Source organism: Girardinichthys multiradiatus, chromosome 11, assembly GCF_021462225.1.
Source record: "Girardinichthys multiradiatus isolate DD_20200921_A chromosome 11, DD_fGirMul_XY1, whole genome shotgun sequence".
NCBI lineage: Eukaryota > Metazoa > Chordata > Actinopteri > Cyprinodontiformes > Goodeidae > Girardinichthys > Girardinichthys multiradiatus.
Genome location: NC_061804.1, coordinates 4,076,582 through 4,094,958, shown reverse-complemented (window position 1 = coordinate 4,094,958; position 18,377 = coordinate 4,076,582). Strand labels below are relative to the sequence as shown.

At 41.6% G+C, this 18,377-nt stretch overlaps 1 long non-coding RNA gene across 1 annotated transcript; it reads left to right on the top strand.

Moving 5' to 3' along the window:
• Positions 1-1,263: 1,263 nt before the first annotated feature.
• On the top strand, positions 1,264-7,477 carry LOC124876234. The gene is made up of 3 exons (XR_007040249.1): positions 1,264-1,340; positions 1,447-1,490; positions 7,419-7,477. It is a non-coding gene; the product is annotated as an uncharacterized LOC124876234 (long non-coding RNA).
• The last annotated feature ends 10,900 nt before the right edge of the window (positions 7,478-18,377 follow it).

The following is an 18,377-nucleotide window of genomic DNA, read 5'->3' as shown; positions in this document are numbered from 1 at the left end:
TCTCAACCAGTTCAGCGTCTCCTTCCTTTGTCTGTTTTGCAGAACAGGGCTGTTTAGTTAATCAGATTTTATAACCCTGATTTTGTAACCCTGTTACAACCCATCAGTTGTAACAGAACACCATGCAGTATACATGCTCATCCAAATTTCTCTTAAAGGATTTTTTTCCATTTCTAACTCCCCGATAAATCAATCAAGCATTATAGACATTCACTTATAGACACTGAAAATAAAAGTATAAAAATGTTTAAGAAAACATTTCCCAAATCTTAAAATCATAGGTTGTTAATATATAAACAAGGTGTTTGTAAGTAAAATATAAAGTAAAGACAAATAAAACAGTGGCGCAGTTGGTAGCACTGTTGCCTTGCAGCAAGAAGGTCCTGGGTTCGATTCCTGGCCTGGGGTCTTTCTGCATGGAGTTTGCATGTTCTCCCCGTGCATGCGTGGGTTCTCACCGGGTACTCCGGCTTCCTCCCACAGTCCAAAGACATGCCTGTTAGGTTAATTGGTGACTCTAAAATTGACCTTAGGTGTATGAATGAGTGTGTGCATGGTTGTCTGTGTGTTGCCCTGCGATGGACTGGCGATCTGTCCAGGGTGTACCCTGCCTCTCGCCCATAGACTGCTGGAGATAGGCACCAGCTCCCCCGTGACCCACTATGGAATAAGTGGTAGAAAATGACTGACTGACAAATAAAACTATAAAATTAATTACTAAAAGGAAAATAGCAAAGCATAAATAGATGATGCTGGATCTAATACACTATATAATGTATCACCATAGAAGTGATCTGAACTGAATACTCAGATGGGTGAATGATTTCCTTTGGCAGTATTGTGTATATCCTGTTCAAACATTGCGCTGTAGGATATCTTTTAGCCTACTTCGTGTTGTCAGACGGGTCCTGTGGAACATTCCATGTCACAAAGTAAACAATTTCTTCAATTCAGCAATGTCTTTGGTCATTTAAAGTGTGATTTTAGGTCACAACTTTCCACAGGTTTCAGTGTAAATCGAGGCACACAAAATATCCTAGAATTTCATTTTTTAAAATCCTGCAGCTGTATAATTTTATAAATACATACATGGTCATGGTATCATCTGATGTCATTTAATTTATCTTTCAGAAGAAATCCTTTATTACAACTCAAAATGTTTCTCACTACCTACTGTACAGTCTACAGGGTGGCAATGTGGGTAGCCGTGTTGCCTTGGTGGAAGAAGGTCCTGAGTACAAATCCTGGCCTGGGAACTTTCTAGAAGGAATTTGCATCTTCCCTCAGTGCATAAGGGGGTACTCTCTTAGTACTCTAGCTTCCTTGCACACTCCATAAAGGTCAGTCAGGTTAATTAGTCTCTTTAAATTGAATGTGATGAATGTGTGCATGCCTAGTTGTTTGTCCTGTTTATCTCTCTGATGCCTTTTGGACAATGGACTGCAGACTTGCCCAGCGTGTGCCCCACCTTTAACCAATGACCGTTTGAGGTAGGCACTAGTCCCTCACAAACCTGCAAGGAATGAGCGGGTATAGACGATAAGTAGACGGATATCTTCTCTGCCCAACACCAGGGGTCTCAAATTCATGTCCTCTAGGGCTGGTGTGCTTCTACTTTACAAGGGGTTCCTCCTCCCCAGGTCAACACACCTGAATGAAATGGATGAATTGCCTCCCTAGCATGCAGTCAAGTTCTACAGGGTCTTCTTAAGGACCTGCCTATTTGATTCGGGAGTCTTTAAGCAGAGACAGATCAAACGCTCTAGGACACCGGCCCTCAAAGACCAGAGATTGAGATCCCTGCTTTACATGCTTTGTTTTTTGAGACATGAAAAATCATTTTGCTGATTAATATTATTTTTTTCTTTAAAATTTGAGTGCTCATTATGGTTCACTGTAAAAAATTAAAGTGGCTTAGGGTCACAAAATAAACCAAAACACATCCTTATGCTGCTTGAAAGTTGTAAACAAATTCAATTAAAGACATTGCTCATCACTACTTGCTCAGATACTATGAACTTATTTAGATATAATTTGTGGAAATATAAACAAAAAGTTACAGAACCCATCCACTGTGGGATAAAGGTGGACCAGCAAAGGCAGCATGATGTTAAGGTCAATGTTTTGTTGGGAAACCTTGGGTCCTGCTATCCCTGTTGATATTAGTTTTACAGGTACCACATAAGCATCATTACTGACCTTGTACTGTCTTTCATGGAAATGGTTCCCTGATGGCTCTAGACTTTTGACCAGTATAATGCTTGCGGCCACAAAGCAAAAACGATTCAGTAATGGTTAAAGGACCATAACTAGTTTGAGTTTTTGCCTTGCCTCCAATTCACCTTTACCTCACTTCTTCCAAAATATAAAAGATCTTCTGCTAAAACGTTGCTGACAGATGACACAGCCCATTTTCAGGGGTCTAGAGGAGTCAGGAGTGATGGGTCAGGGCTATTTTTGCAGCAAAATGGGGACCAACTATGGTTTGACATAATTGTATGCATCATATGTATATTTTATGGTGATTCTCAGTTCTCAACCACCCCTTTGTGGAAAAATGAGATATATCTTGAGAGACCTCTGTCACTCTAGATAAATTCATTGTAAGTTTTATTTCAACCTGGAAAGACTCACAAAATGGAGAAACAACAAGATGACGGTTAGAGAGTTTATTAATGAAAGATTATTTCTTTGGCGCTCGGACCCCGGAGGAAGACGTAAACGTTAAGGATGAAGTGGGTTTGAATAAACATGTTAGGATTATGATTAAGTACGTCTTCCCCCAAAAGGGCCGAGGCCAGGCTGAGGCTGAACTGAAGGAAAAATAAATTAGTTATGAATGATCTGAGATGAGCAGGGAGTGAAAACTCAGACCAAAATTTTTAATGGATTAGGCCTGAATGGGCTTACCCAAGTTAAGCCTGAAGAGGCTTAACTCAGGTAAGACGAAGATCGGGCTGCACCTGACCGGGCGTCGAGGAGGCTAGATGAGTGCCTGACAAAGCATAGGATTGAGATGCCTGCAAAGGCATGTTTTAAAATGCCTCCCAATGGCAAAGATAGTGATGAGCCTGACGAGGCTGGATTGAGACCCCTGCCAAAGCATAGTTCGATACGCTTGCCAATAGCGTAGATGGAGATGAGCCTGAAAAGGCTTAATGAGGAGCCTGTCGAGGCATGGTTGGATATGCCTGCCAGTGGCAAATATCTGGGTGCGTCTGAAAGAAAGGAAGCTAAGAAAGGGAAAGTGTCTAGAAAAATGTGGTAAATGTATTGGAATGAGAGAATAATACATTCAGGTTTAAGTGGTTAGATGTGAGATCCAGGTATAATGAAGAAAGGTTAATGATTGATCTAGATAGAGGAAAGGTTTGGATAAGGCCGACCACCACCAGTGAGAGAATGTGAGAGTTCTTACTTATGAAGTGATATATTGTAGCACGGATAAGACAGATTGGAGGGTCAGGACGGACATACGGAGAAAATGCTGCAGAGGAATAAGACCTGAGAGTGGAGATAGCTAAGCCTGAATTAAAATAATAATTGGTTAATTGGAGTAAAGGAATGAGGGATGAGTTTAGTTGAGTATCAAGTCTTTGAGAGGTGGTTTCTGTGTTGGATGAACATTGGCTGAAGGGCAGAGACAACGGAAGACCTGGAATTTTGAACGAGAAAGGGCATCAGTAAGTGAGTTATGATGACCGGGAATATGGCGGGCAGTAATGATAAAATTATGAGTCACGCCAGATGATGCGGCGCATGAAGGGCATGATGGACTTAGAAGAGGAGTGGCCTTTATTAATTACATCGACTACGGCTGCATTGTCGCATAAAGCGGCTACGGGTTTTCTTTTCCATTGGCTGCCCCAGATGCATGAAGCAATAGTGATGGGGATTATTTCGTAAGGCTGATGATTCGGATTGGGGAAAATAAGGTGGCCAGATGCCAGTGAACCATGCACCCGGAAAAATGCCCCAAAACCCACGGACAGAGCTGAGAGAGAAAACAGAAAAGACAAAACAAGTCATCAAACATCTGAGATCGGATCGTAGCACTCTGAAACAGAGTTAAGCTGCTTGAGACAGTCATTACCGCTCATCTTATCGTACATATCAGTGATTGTACTATGGAAGCCTTGTACCGATTTCAGTTCATATAAAACTGTCTCTGCAATCGTTTTCACTCTGAAGTCATCTGCTTGTATGCGTCGAAGTGTCAGAAGTTTCTGAATAGCAGGAAGGAGCTCGGGGTTTATGAGTCGTCGTACAATGCGTTGAAAGTTGATTTGGTAATGGTCCTCCTCCAATATCTCCAGGCACTGATGCTGTCGTTGGCTCGGGTGGTTCGTTAGGCACCCATAACAGGTTTCTTTGACATAGTTCAAACAGGTTATGTTGAATAAATGAAGTATCGCTGTTTTCACCGTATGATGAGAGTGCTTGAGATCCAGCCGTCAATTTCATCAGCCTGATTACTCTTCTCCTCCTCCGGTGAAGGCTGAGGGGCAGGTATCAGGTCTGGAGTTTGTGGGGAGGGTGAGGAGTAGAGGCTGACATTTTTTCGGGAGTCCCACGGGTCATGGGATTCCCACGGGAAACTTGCGGGACGGGAGACAGCATCAGTAAAGATCCCGTGATTGGGACGGTACAGGATAGAAAATGAACGGGAGCGGGAGCTAACTAATAGGAGGGAAATAAACTAGGATCAATTGTCTTTGGAAATGTAAAACTGAGACTTTGTTATAAACTTTAAGAAAAAAAAACTTGGATCGACGCCGCCATTGTGTAGTTTTTTTCCAAGAAGCCTATACTATAATGTGAGTCAAACGAACTACACGACCCACAAGCCAACAGTGCTTCTGATCGATGTTTTCCACCTGCGTTCAGGATGGAGGGAGCAAACGCAGGTGGAGAACTGGACGTGGTAAAATTGGATTTGTAACGTAAAGTCAGAAATAAGGACTTATCTATTAAACTCATAGAGCTGACAGGAAAGTCGCAAATATTACCGACCTTCAGGAGAGTTGAATGTAGCGGTTTTAACACGCAGTCTGCTGCTTGTAAAATGTGTTTAGTCGTAATCAAGTACAGCAGTGATTAAAGGACACTTGTAAGACAGATTCTGGATTAAATCAACCCTGCATCTCTTCATTCATCAAACCAAAAGTACCATCATGTGTCAAGTCTTATCTGACCAACAAATTGCTGCATGTGCACTAAAGATTTAAGAGGTAAGGTACGGAAGCCCGTGAGGGGACATGGGGAAATGTATTACTTTTGCGTCCCCACGCAATACTTTTGCGTTCGGCATTTTGGAGCAACAGCACAGATGATAAACTGCTCATAAAACAAACACTGATATGTCATTGATATGGTTTATTTGTCATATGCAGGTTAACACGCAGTAAACAATGCGATTAAATACTTAGGATAAGAAGAACCGTTCAAATCACGATAAAAACAAAAACACTAATGGCGTAAAAAAAGTACACATCATGCAGCAGTAATAAGAAAATAAAGTGTCACAGATGTGGTTTTGTGTAATATTATTGTCCAGAGTTCAGTAGTTTGTTTGACAGCTTGTGGATAAAAACTGTCTTTTAGTCTGATTGAAGATCATTTTATTTAAGGCTGATTTCAAAATAAAACTCAATAAATCTCAAAACGGGTGTAGTGTTTGTTTCATTTTTGCAGTTATCTGGTTTGGAAACTACCCCACAAAGTATTGCGAGATAACACAAAGACTATTGCGTGAGAACGTATGGCGCCGGAAAATTCCCCCATGTCCCCTCGTGGACTCCGTAGAAGGCTTCATCATCAAGGGAAGATATTAAATAAATATGTTGTGAAATAGAAAAAAAATTGAATGTACCATTAAATGTACAATTTATTTAATACATCATTAAATATTAAGTGTACCACTAATTACGTCATGTCGTCTTTAAAATTATACTTAATTATTCAGTGGCACATTTAATTGCATAATAGTCCATTTCATGATATAATGGTACATTTATTGTTTCTAATGATGTATTAAATAAATAAATGGTATCTTTAATTTAATGGCACATTTAATGTTACATTTCTTTCATGTTACATTTACTTCACTTATGGGACATTCACAACATTTATTTATTTAATGATGATTTTATTGTATTAATTTTGTCCAGTTTGACCCTCCATTCTTGATGCCTGTATAGGAGGTCATGTCAGAATTTGAATCAGGTGTGCTGGAGCAGACAAACATCTAAAACTAGCAGGGAAGGGGTCCCTGAGGACCAGGGCTGTGAACCATTGAGCTACAGTTTCTAAATTATGAAGGTTTTGCCTTTTTGGCCTTTTGTTCAACAAGTACAGTTCTCTTGCTAGGTGCATTTTTCTTTCGTTTCAGCAACTTGAAACATAAAAGTGATGTCATTGTTCAAAGGAAACGATCACTTAATAAATGAGTAAAATACAACTATGTACATTTTGTTTATTCAACTAAGATAGACATGGTCTGTTTGCTTGTTTGATATTTTATTATTTCTTCATTATTACTCTTTTTACTTTAACTGGCCTTTAGTACAGCTAAAAACAGGGACCTAACTGGTCCTTCAAAGAAAGAAATTGCCAAAAGACTAAATGAAGAAAACAAAAATGGGAGTGGCACAGGAGTGGGAGTCGTTCTGAATGGGAGTGGGAGTCAATTTACCAGGAGTGGGACGGGACAGGACTTTTTTCGTTATGTTGGCCTGGGATTGGGATGGGACAAGACATTTTTCTGTGGGAGCGGGATGGGACAGGAGAGAAAATCCACTCCCGTGGATCTAAGGCCCATTAATGGTAAATGAACATCACTTAAATGTCACAGAGCTTTGGCTGACCATGTCCATCCATTTATGACAACAGTAGACCTGTCTTATGATGGCTATTCCCAGCAATATCATGCACCATGTCACAAAGCATGAATCATCTCAAACTGGTTTCTTGGACATGATGAAGTCACTGTTCTCCAGTGGCCTCAACAGTCACCAGATCCCAAGCACCTTTGGGATGTGGTGGAACAGCAAATGTGGAGCTGATACATCTGCAGCCACTGCATGTTGCTATCATGTCAATCTGGGCAAAAATCTATGAGGAATATTTCTGACATCTTGATAAATCTACACCATAAGGAACTAAAGCAGTTCTGAAGGCAGAGAGAAACATGTTTTTTGAGAAACATGATTTTGAATCAATTAAGTTATTTCCTTACACATTTGTTGTCAGAATGTAGAAGAAGCACCAGAGGTTTGTTTCGTTTTTACTTTTTGCAGAGACCCGAAGTTAGTTGTGCTGAAAATCAAAAATATAATATTACTGTATGATTTATGCACATATTTTAGTATATTTTTTTGGAACTTGTTTAATATAACAGTTTGTCTATTTTCCTGCAGTCTTTGTCCAGAAAAGGTTCAACTGTCTGAGCTTTTAGTGACATACTTCCGAGATGGCGTGTGCAGCAAGAGGGCCTGGTTGGTTCAGTTAAGTAACAATCCTCTAGAGATGGAAGCAACAATTTGCTTGTCTCTTCCTTTTTTTATTGTATCCGTCATTGCTGGAAAATCACCTGGTTCAGTTGTATTAAACCTGTCCGTTTAGACACAACCTGCGTCTGTGAGCATCTAGCACTGAAGATGGGACTGAGGTGAAATAAAGACTAGGCTTAGTTTAATTTGGCTTTAATTCCAAATGACGATTATGTTTTCCTGCTGATGTGGGACTCTACAGCTACCATCTAGCCACATTTAATCATCCTAACATGGCAGAAAAAGCCTGACTGACTACTTCACTACAGTAAAAACTGAAATAAGGATAAGAGACAACCTTATGACTTACAATACATTTCCTTAGCTAGCAGTCAGAATTTATTCCTTATAAATCACATAAGCAACACTTTGGTGACAGATCTTCTGGGACAAACTGGAGAGATGGACGATAAAAGAAGAATAAACTGTTTCCAGCATTTGAAAGGAACTTTAAAATCCACTCTTTAAGGAACTGGAAAAGCATAGCTACAACAGGTACAACAGCCCTCGTGTCTTGTTAGTCATTTTGTCTTGTTAATTCAATTGAATTCAATTCATTTCAAAAATACTTCATTAATCCTGAAGGGAAATTAAATGTTGTTGTAGCTCATATTATGAAAGTTTCTTCAAAGAGCTGTTGTAGATGCTGATGGCTGTGGGCAGGAAGGATCTCCTGTAGTGGTCTGTATTACAGCAGATCTGAATTAGCCTCTGACTGAAGACACTCTGTTGTTGTAGGACAGTCTCATGAAGAGGATGCTCAGGGTTTCCATAATATTCCTCATTTTATAGAGCATCCTTCTTTGCACAATGATCTCAAGAGGTTCCATAGGAGTCCCCAGAACAGGACCAGCCAGCCTTCTTTTTTAGCTTGTTGAACTTTTTCAAGTTATGTCATACTCCCCAAGCAAAGGCCCAACAGAGCCCAGGGGTCCAGGCCCAGGCAAGCAGCCACCGGGAGTGAGCCAGCACACACCAAAGCACCCAGCCCTGGATACCGAGAACCACAAGTACACCGGCAGGCAGAGACACCAGCCACCGTCAGGTAGTGTGGCAGGCAGGAAATAGGCCCCACATTTGATGGGGGGCCTAAAATAATTCAAAAAAACAACTGTCAGTTTTTGACTGTGTAACTTTACAAACGGTACCCCATAAAAAAAAAAACCTTGCAAGTCTTTCTTCAAGAATAAAAAAAATTATTAGTTATCTTTGGTAAATTACAAGAAAAACACTAGCAGTCCAAGAAGCAAATGCAGCATACCAAGCTTGAAACCAGATGTGTCACTAGTGGTTGTTGTAGAGGTAACTGGTACTGGAATTGCAAATGGAGTGGTGGTTGTGGTAATACGAGTTGCAGTAGCTGATGAAATTCTGATTGTTTGTGCAGCAGTTGGACTTGTTGAATGACTTGTTGTTGGAGCATCTATTTTGGTGGTTGGCGCAGCAGTTGTAGTAGGTGATGCAGCTGTTGTGGTGATTGGGGCAAGCGGTGTGTTTTTTGTTGCAGATACAGCAATGGTTGTTATTGCAGTGGTTGTGATCATTGTTGACGATGTGGTGGTTGTTGCTGCAGTAGTCCTTTTTTGTGCAGATATTGTGGTGGTCGGTGCTATACTTGATGTTGTTGTTGCAGCAGTTTTGTTTTTTAGTGTTACAGTTGTGGATGTTTGAGCTGGTATTCTGGTTGTTAGTGGTGCAACTGTGGATGTTGATGCAGCAGTTGTGGATGTAGGAGATATTATTGTGGTTGTCTGACTTGCTTTTCTAGGTGTTGGTAGTTCAGTTGTTGTTGTTCGAATTGTCAATGAGGGAGCTCTTGTGGTTGCTGGTACAACAGACATGGTTATTAGAGGTGCTGTTGCTGTTATTGGAGTTATGGTTGTTGAAACTGTCTTTGTGATTTTTTGTGCTGTAGCATAAGTGGTATGCTGTGCCACAGTTGTCAATATTGGTGTTGCTGTTGTTGTTTTTGGAGCCGGGGTTGTGTTTGTTGGTGCAGACGTTGTGGTTGTTGGGGCTTCAGTTGTGGTTGGCTTAGTTGTCCTTGTAGCAGTTGTGGTTGTTTGTACTTTCGTTGCAGTTGTTGAAGCTGGTGTTGCAGTAATTTTTGTAGCAGTTGTGGTTTTTGATGCTTCAGTTGTGGTTGTTGGTGCTTCAGTTTTGGTTGTTGGAAGTGTTGTTGTGGAATTCGGTGTTGCAGTTGTGGTTGTTGGTCCTAGAGTTGAAGATAATGGAGCTGGTGTGGTGGTTGTTGTTTCTGCTAGTGTGGTTGTTGGAATGGTTGCAATGGTTGTTAAGGTGGAAGTTGTGAAAGTTGATGCAGAGGTTGTAGTTGTTGGTGCAGCAGTTGTGGACGTTTGTAATAGAGTTGTGGTTGTTGTGGCAGCAGGTGTGGTTGTTGGAGCTAGAGTTGAAGATGATCGAGTCGGTGTTATGGTTGCTGGTTCTGCTGGTGTGGTTGTTGGAATTGTTGCAATGGTTGTTGAGGTGGAAGCTGGTGCAGAAGTTGTGGTTGTTGGAGCTGCAGTTGTGGCTGCTGGAAGTGTTGTGGATTTCAGTGTTGCAGTTGTGGTTGTTGGTGCTAGAGTTGTGGTTGATGGGGCGAATGTTGTGGTTGTTGGTGCAGACGTGGTTGTTGGAAGTGTCAATTTTGATTTTGGTGTTGCAGTTGTGGTTTTTGGTGCTACAGTTGAAAGTGATGGAGCTGGTGGTGTGGTTGTTGCAATTGTTGCAATGGTTGTTGAGGTGGACATTGTAGTTGTTGGTGCAGCAGTTGTGGACGTTTGTAATAGAGTTGTAGTTGTTGTGGCACCAGGTGTGGTTGTTGGAGCTAGAGTTGAAGATGATTGAGTCGGTGTTATGGTTGCTGGTTCTGCTGGTGTGGTTGTTGGAATTGTTGCAATGGTTGTTGAGGTGAAAGCTGGTGCAGACGTTGTGGTTGTTGGGGCTGCAGTTGTGGTTGCTGGAAGTGTTGTGGATTTCAGTGTTGCAGTTGTGGTTGTTGGTGCTAGAGTTGTGGTTGATGGGGCTAATGTTGTGGTTGTTGGTGCAGAAGTTGTGGTTGTTGGAAGTGTCAATTTTGATTTTGGTGTTGCAGTTGTAGTTTTTGGTGCTACAGTTGAAAGTGATGGAGCTGGTGGTGTGGTTGTTGTAATTGTTGCAATGGTTGTTGAGGTGGAAGTTGTAGTTGTTGGTGCAGCAGTTGTGGATGTAGGTGCCAGAGTTGTGGTGGTTGGGGCAGCAGTTGTGGTTGTTGAAGCAGTTGTTTTGATTGTTGATGTAGCAGTTGTGGTTTTTGAAATTGTTGGAATTGCAGACGTTGTGGAGGCTTGTGAAGCAGATGTGTAGTGATCTGTAGTTGTAGTTGTTGGGGCAGAGGTTGTGCTTGTTGGTTCTTCATATGTAATTGTTTGTGAAGAGGTTGTGGTTGTTGGAGCTGCAGTTGTGGCTGTTGGAAGTGTTGTGGATTTCAGTGTAGTTGTGGCTGTTGGTACTGTTGTTGTTTCTGGAGAAGTTGAGATTTTCAGTGCAGATGTTGATGTTGTTGGTACTGCAGTCATAGTTGCTGGAGCTGGTGTTATAGTTGTTGGAACTGTCTTTGTGTTTTTGTGGTGGTTATTATTGTTGCAATGGTTGTTAAGGTGGAAGTTGTGAAAGTTGATGCAGAGGTTGTAGTTGTTGGTGCAGCGTGATGGTAAGTGCAAAAAAGTTTAATAACAAAAACTCACTCACAGCAGGAGGCAGGAACAAAACAACAGACGGGCAGGCGAGAAAGGCATGGCATGATCAAAAAACAAGACTTGGTTTGAGAACAAGACATGATATGAGAAATGTTTCTGCCCCAATGACAGAACAGGTGTGTGTTTATAGAGTGTAAACCAGGTGGAGCTAGGAGACAGATTAGTTTGGAGCAGGTGAACTGGATAAAGATAATTAACAGAGAACACAACATGACAGGAGCAAAACATGGCTTGAACAGAATGCAAATCCAAGGAAACAAACTAATAGAACTATAATAGAAAGAACATGAAACAAAAGGAAAATAATAAACAGAAGCATGATTCAAAACTTGAGCAGTGAAAAACATAAGGAAAAAACCTGAAACCAAAAACCAAACAACCCCAAATCATAACAGGACCATTCTAACTCATGAATATTTTTTGTTTTAAACCATTTCATTGCAGCCCTGGCTTCATATTTAGAGTCGTTGTCCTCCTGAAAGGTGAACATCTGCCCCGGTCTCAAGTCTTTTGCAGACTCTAATAGGTTTTCTTCCAAGATTACCTTGTATTTGGCTCCATCCATTTTCCCATCAACTCTGACCACCTTCCCTGTCCCTGCAGATGAGAAGCACCCCCAGAGCATGATGCTACCACCACATTTGACAGTGGGGATGGTGTGTTCAGAGTGATGTGCAATGTTATTTCTCTGCCACACATGTTTTGCATTTTGGCCAAAATGTTAAATTTAGGTCTCGTCTGACCAAAGCACATTCTTCCACATGTTTGCTGTGTCCCCAACATGGCTTCTGGCAAACTGCAAACAGGACTTCTTATGGTTTTCTTTTAACAATGGCTTTCTTCTTGCTACTCTTCCATAAAGACCACATGTGTGCAGTGCACGACTAATAGTTGTCCTGTGGACAGATTCCCCCACCTGAGCTGTGGATCTCTGCAGTTCACCCAGAGTCACTATGGGCCTCTTGGCTGCATCTCTGATCAGTCTTCTCCTTGTTCGACCTGTAGGTTTAGGTGGACGGCCTTGTCTTGGTTGGTTTACAGTTGTGCCAAACTCTTTCCAATTCCGGATGATGGATTGAACAGTGCTCCGTGAGATGTTCAAAGCTTGGGAAATTTTTTTATTGCCTAAGCCTGCTATAAATGTTTCCACAACTTTATCCCTGACCTGTCTGGTGTGTTCCTTGGACTTTATCATGCTGTTTGCTCCCCAATATTCTCTTAACCAACCTGAGGCTGTCACAGAGCAGCTGTATTTGTACTGAAATTAGATTACACACAGGTGGACTCTACTTAGTCATTGCCAATCATCAGGCAACTTCTGAAGGCAATTGGTTGCACTAAGAGTAAAGGGGCTCAATCCTTTTGCTCACTGCACTTTTCAGTTTTGTATTTGTAAAAAAAAAATGAAATCATGTATAATTTTCTTTCCGCTTCACAATTGCATACCACTTTGTGTTGGTCTTTCAAATAAAATTCCAATAAAATTTATTTATGTTTGTGGTTGTACTGTGACAGTATGTGGAAAATTTCAAGGGGTATGAATACTTTTACAAGCCACTGTATCTGCAGCACCAGGTGTGGCAGCTGTTTACAAGAAGTTCAGAAGCACAGTGGAAAGAGAACAACTTTGAAACGCACTAATAAGGGAAATTGTGTTGGGTAATATGGTCTGCCAGAAAAGGTGTTCTTTGAAGAGATTTGTTTTAAAGAGAATCCATAGAAGGAAGTCCTCCCCAATAAACGCAATGTGTGAGTAAGAGGTAATAGCTTACATGAGGTGTGGAGTCACAGCTGGTTTTTGGAAATAGTTCTTTATAGTGCCGACCTGAAAGTAAAAGTCTAAACCGTTCTGCATTCTAAGTTACTGCCGGAAGTATAGTATCTACTGGCCTTCTTCCAGACAGTGTCTATGTGTTAGAACCATCTTAGGTCCCAAGACCCAGTGTAATTGAGGATGGTGAGGGGATGCAGTGTGGGGGGAGTTTTTATTTATTTAGCCTTTAATTAATCAGGTTAATCCCACTGAGATGAAATATCTCTTTTACAAGAGAGACCTGGCCAAGGAGGAAGCAACACAGTTACATTACTAAAAACAGTAAAGAAATACAAATTACATTAAAGACTTTATTCATATAAAACACTTGCAAACAAATACGGTAGATTGCAATGGCTTCAGTAATGCTGTAAACTCATTCAGTGTCACCAGAGCTTTAAGCTGAAAATTAGTTTGCAATTGATTCCACATATTGAGGGCTGAAAACTAGAAATATTCCTGCCTAGGTTCGAACTTTGGCAACAACAAACTGAAGAACATCTATTATTCGGAGATCGTGGCATCCATTTTTCTTTTTTAAAAGATAAGACAGGTAAGATGGGGTTATGCCTAAAATGACTTTATAAATAAATAAATATCAATAACTGAGATGACAGGCATACAGAGGCATCATGTTAACTTTAGCATAGAGTGTACAGTGATGAGTAATGGAGAGAAAATTAGTTAAGAACCTCAGTGACCCATGGTACACACTTGCTGAAACTCTACGCAATTTCTGTAGGCGGTTGGTCTCCACAATCTGGGAATCACTGCAGTAGAGACAAAAGTTTAAGTTTTTAAGAAATGTGGTCTGTCTATTTGGTGATAGACAATTTTTGCTGGTTGCTGAATTTGTCAATTCTGTTTAATGTCAGTAAATTTGAGATTGAAAAAGGCCTTAAAGCCATGATCAGTGCAGATGTTGTCATTCTGTTATTTGGAACCGTGGTACTTAGGATTTACAGCATTTCTTAATAAGATCTAAACCTGTTTTACAGGCAATTTTCATTCCTCTGTAGGGCTGGAAAGTTCGTTGGGATGTTCACCTACATATCTGTGCATTATGAGGTGTCATGAGGTGTGAAAGGTGACTCCACCATCTCCAGGTTTCAAGTCAAAATATTTCATGGAAGTTATGTCAATCAGACTAAATACTTTTACAAGCCACTGTATCTGCAGCATCAGGTGTGGCAGCTGTTTACAAGAAGTTCAGAGGCACAGTAGAAAGAGAACAACTTTAAAATGCACTGATAAATAAGGGGAATTGTGTTGGTTAATGCAATCTGCCAGAAAAGGTGTTCTTTGAAGAGATTTGTTTTAAAGAGAATTCATAGAAGGAAGAAGGAAGTCCTCCCCAATGAACGCAATGTGTGAGTAAGAGGTAATAGCTTACATGAGGTGTGGAGTCACAGCTGGTTTTTGGAAATAGTTCTTTATAGTGCCGACCTGAAAGTAAAAGTCTAAACCATTCTGCATTCTAAGTTACTGCAGGAAGTATAGTATCTACTGGCCTTCTTCCAGACAGTGTCTATGTGTGAGAACCATCTTAGGTCCCAAGACCCAGTGTAATTGAGGATGGTGAGGGGATGCAGCCTTTATTTAATCAGGTTAATCCCACTGAGATGAAATATCTCTTTTACAAGAGACCAGGTCTCTCTTGCATTATGAGGTGTCATGAGGTGTGACAGGTGACTCCACCATCTCCAGGTTTCGAGTCAAAGTATTTCATGGAAGTTATATCAATCAGACTAAACTTTTCTTGTTTAGGTCAGCTGAGATTACAAATTTGTTTTCATATTTTCTAAATGCTACATTAATTTGTGGGATGTTTTTTTACTTTATTTTTTGTATGCAAACCCTGCCATATACACCCCTCAAAAAAATAAAGGTAACACTTAAACAACACAATATAACTCCAAGTAAATCAAACTTCTGTGAAATCAAACTGTCCACTTAGGAAGCAACACTGATTGACAATCAATTTCACATGTTGTTGTGCAAATGGAATAGACAACAGGGGGAAATATTTGGCGATTAGCAAGACACTCAATAAAGGAGTAGTTCTGCAGGTGGGGACCACAGACCACTTCTCAGTACCGATGCTTTCTGGCTGATGTTTTGGTCACTTTTGAATGTTGGTGGTGCTTTCACACTCGTGGTAGCATGAGACGGACTCTACAACCCACACAAGTGGCTCAGGTGGTGCAGCTCATCCAGGATGGCACATCAATGCGAGCTGTGGCAAGAAGGTTTGCTGTGTCTGTCAGCATAGTGTTCAGAGCCTGGAGGCGGTACCAGGAGACAGGCCAGTACACCAGGAGATGTGGAGGAGGCCATAGGAGGGCAACAACCCAGCAGCAGGACCGCTACCTCCACCTTTGTGCAAGGAGGAAGAGGAGGAGCACGGCCAGAGCCCTGCAAAATGACCTCCAGCAGGCCACAAATGTGCATGTGTCTGCACAAACGGTTAGAAACAGACTCCATGAGGATGGTATGAGGGCCCGACGTCCACCAATCGGGTTTGTGCTCACAGCCCAACACCGTGCAGGACGCTTGGCATTTGCCAGAGAACACCAGGATTGGCAAATTCGCCACTGGTGCCACTGGTGCAGATGAAAGCAGGTTCACACTGAGCACATGTGACAGACGTGACAGAGTCTGGAGACACCGTGGAGAGAGATCTGCTGCCTGCAACATCCTTCAGCATGACCTATTTGGCAATGGGTCAGTAATGGTGTGGGGTGGCATCTCTTTGGAGGGCAGCACGGCCCTCCATGTGATCGCCAGAGGTAGCCTGACTGCTATTAGGTACCGAGATGAGATCCTCAGACCCCTTGTGAGACCATATTCTGGTGCGGTTGGCCCTGGGTTCCTCCTAATGCAGGACAATGCTAGACCTCATGTGGCTGGAATGTGTCAGCAGTTCCTGCAAGATGAAGACATTGAAGCTATGGACTGGCCCGCCCGTTCCTCAGACCTGAATCCGATTGAGCACATCTGGGACATCATGTCTCGCTCCATCCACCACAGACTGTCCAGGAGTTGGTGGATGCTTTAGTCCAGGTCTGGGAGGAGATCCCTCAGGAAACCATCCGCCGTCTCATCAGGAGCATGTCCAGGCGTTGTATGGAGGTCATACAGACACGTGGAGGTCACACACAATACTGAGCCTCATTTTGACTTGTTTTAAGGACATTACATCAAAGTTGGATCAGTCTGTAGTGTGTTTTTCTACTTTCATTTTGTGGGTGACTCCAAATCCAGGCCTCCATTGGTTAATAAATTTGATTTCCATTGATAATTTTTGTGTGATTTTGTTGTCAGCACATTCAACTTTGTACAGAACAAAGTATTCAATGAGAATATTTCGTTCATTCAGATCTAGGATGTGTTATTTGAGTGTTCCCTTTCTTTTTTTGAGCAGTGTAGTAAAGGTGAGATGGAAAACGGGGGGAACTCTGATGATATTGTGCTGCCGTTCAAGGCACATTCCAAGTAAGCAGGACAAACCTAAACCCCCCTAGGTACTGTTAAACAAACAAGGATAACTGGACGTTAAAAGGGAAGAGGAGGTTTTAAAACTGCCATTTTACCATTAAATTCAGAATTTGGCATATGTTTTATTAGTTAGTCCACTTTGTAACTAATTTGGCAGAGGGCTTGAGGACATTTCACATTTGGATTATACAGCTTTAAAAACTTTGCTTATTTTTTGAGATGTTACCTTTATATTTTTAATGTAATGTTCTCTCCTTGTGATGCCATCTGTTTTGTAATGTGCACCAGTCTCTTCTGCAGCAAAAAAGCCTCACATCATGATGCTGCCACTCGTATGCTTCACAGCTGTCATGTTGTTTTCAAGCTTCCAAGTTTCCCCCTTTTTCCTTTGTTGGGCCCAGCCATAAATGGAGAACAACCACTGAACTACACAAACAAAAGAGATGGGTAAAAACTGTGGAGATATATTATGTGTGTGCATTATTATTATTATGTTCATAACCAGTGTGGGAAATAAAATGTATAACCTGTGTTAGGGGCCTGCACAATTGTTATTGCACAAACCTGGCCTTGAGTGTGGTGAAGCAGAAAAATACTGAAGAACTGTAGGGGTGGGAAAAGGATGTGAAAAGATTAACGGGCCAAGTACTCCCTTCTTATATCAGTAGATACGGGATGCAGCTGGGAGACAGGAACATGTCCTAATATGGTAGGCAGGAAAAGTTTGTACGTGACTATATGTGAGAAAAAACTGTAAACAGGGCGCTGCCCATTTTCATATGTGTTTTAATAAAAGCAATGAGCCCAGTGAGAAGCTCCGAAGTCGTCTCGGTGTGTGGTCAGGTCACATGAGAGCTTCCCCTGGGCCAGGTACTTTGACTTCAATACAACGGTGTCTGAGTGTGTTATTTCAATGGGTGTGAATTCTTTCAGCTTACGGTGAATAAACGAACACGCCGAAGACCTCTCGGAGGGGGTGCTTCAACAAAACCCTGAATCCCAGAATGCATAGCATTAACCCAAAAGGAGAAAAGTCATGTTTATTCTGTATATGTGTACAGGGCTTGCTGTTACCGAACGCCAGAGTTTGAATCCCCTCTTTTATTTATTGTTCTATGATACTATGCTACATTGGTCTGATACTCGCAGGACAATACCTGACAGACTGAAAGTTGCTTGGCTAACTATTGCTGATCAAGTGGTGCCCTGATCTGTTAGCAAAGGGCCTGCAGAGTTGATACTAAACGAACAGTTTTTTTTAGGGAGATCAATGCAAACCACACTACGTAACACAAGTCAAGAAGAACTATGTTTTTCAAAGTAAAATGTTTACATGACACAGCTTATCAAGCACTCCTCTGATTCATTGATCATCCCTGCCAGGGTACGGATATCTACTCTGCCCAACACCAGGGGTCTCAAATTCATGCCCTCTAGGGCTGGTGTGCCTCTACTTTACAAGCGGTTCCTCCCCAGGTCCAACACAACTGAATCAAATGGATGAATTGCCTCTCTAGCACGCAGTCAAGTTCTACAGGGTCTCCTTAAGGACCTGCCTATTTGATTCAGGGAAATTGAAATGGTTCCCTGATGGCTCCAGACTTTTGACCAGTATGCTTACTACCACAATGCAAAAATGTTTAAAGGACCACAACGAGTTTGGGGCTTTGCCTCCAATTCACTTTCACCTCACTTCTTTCAAAATATAAAAGATCTTCTGCTAAAACATTGCTGCCAGATGACACAGCCCATCTTCAGGGGTCTAGAGGAGTCAGG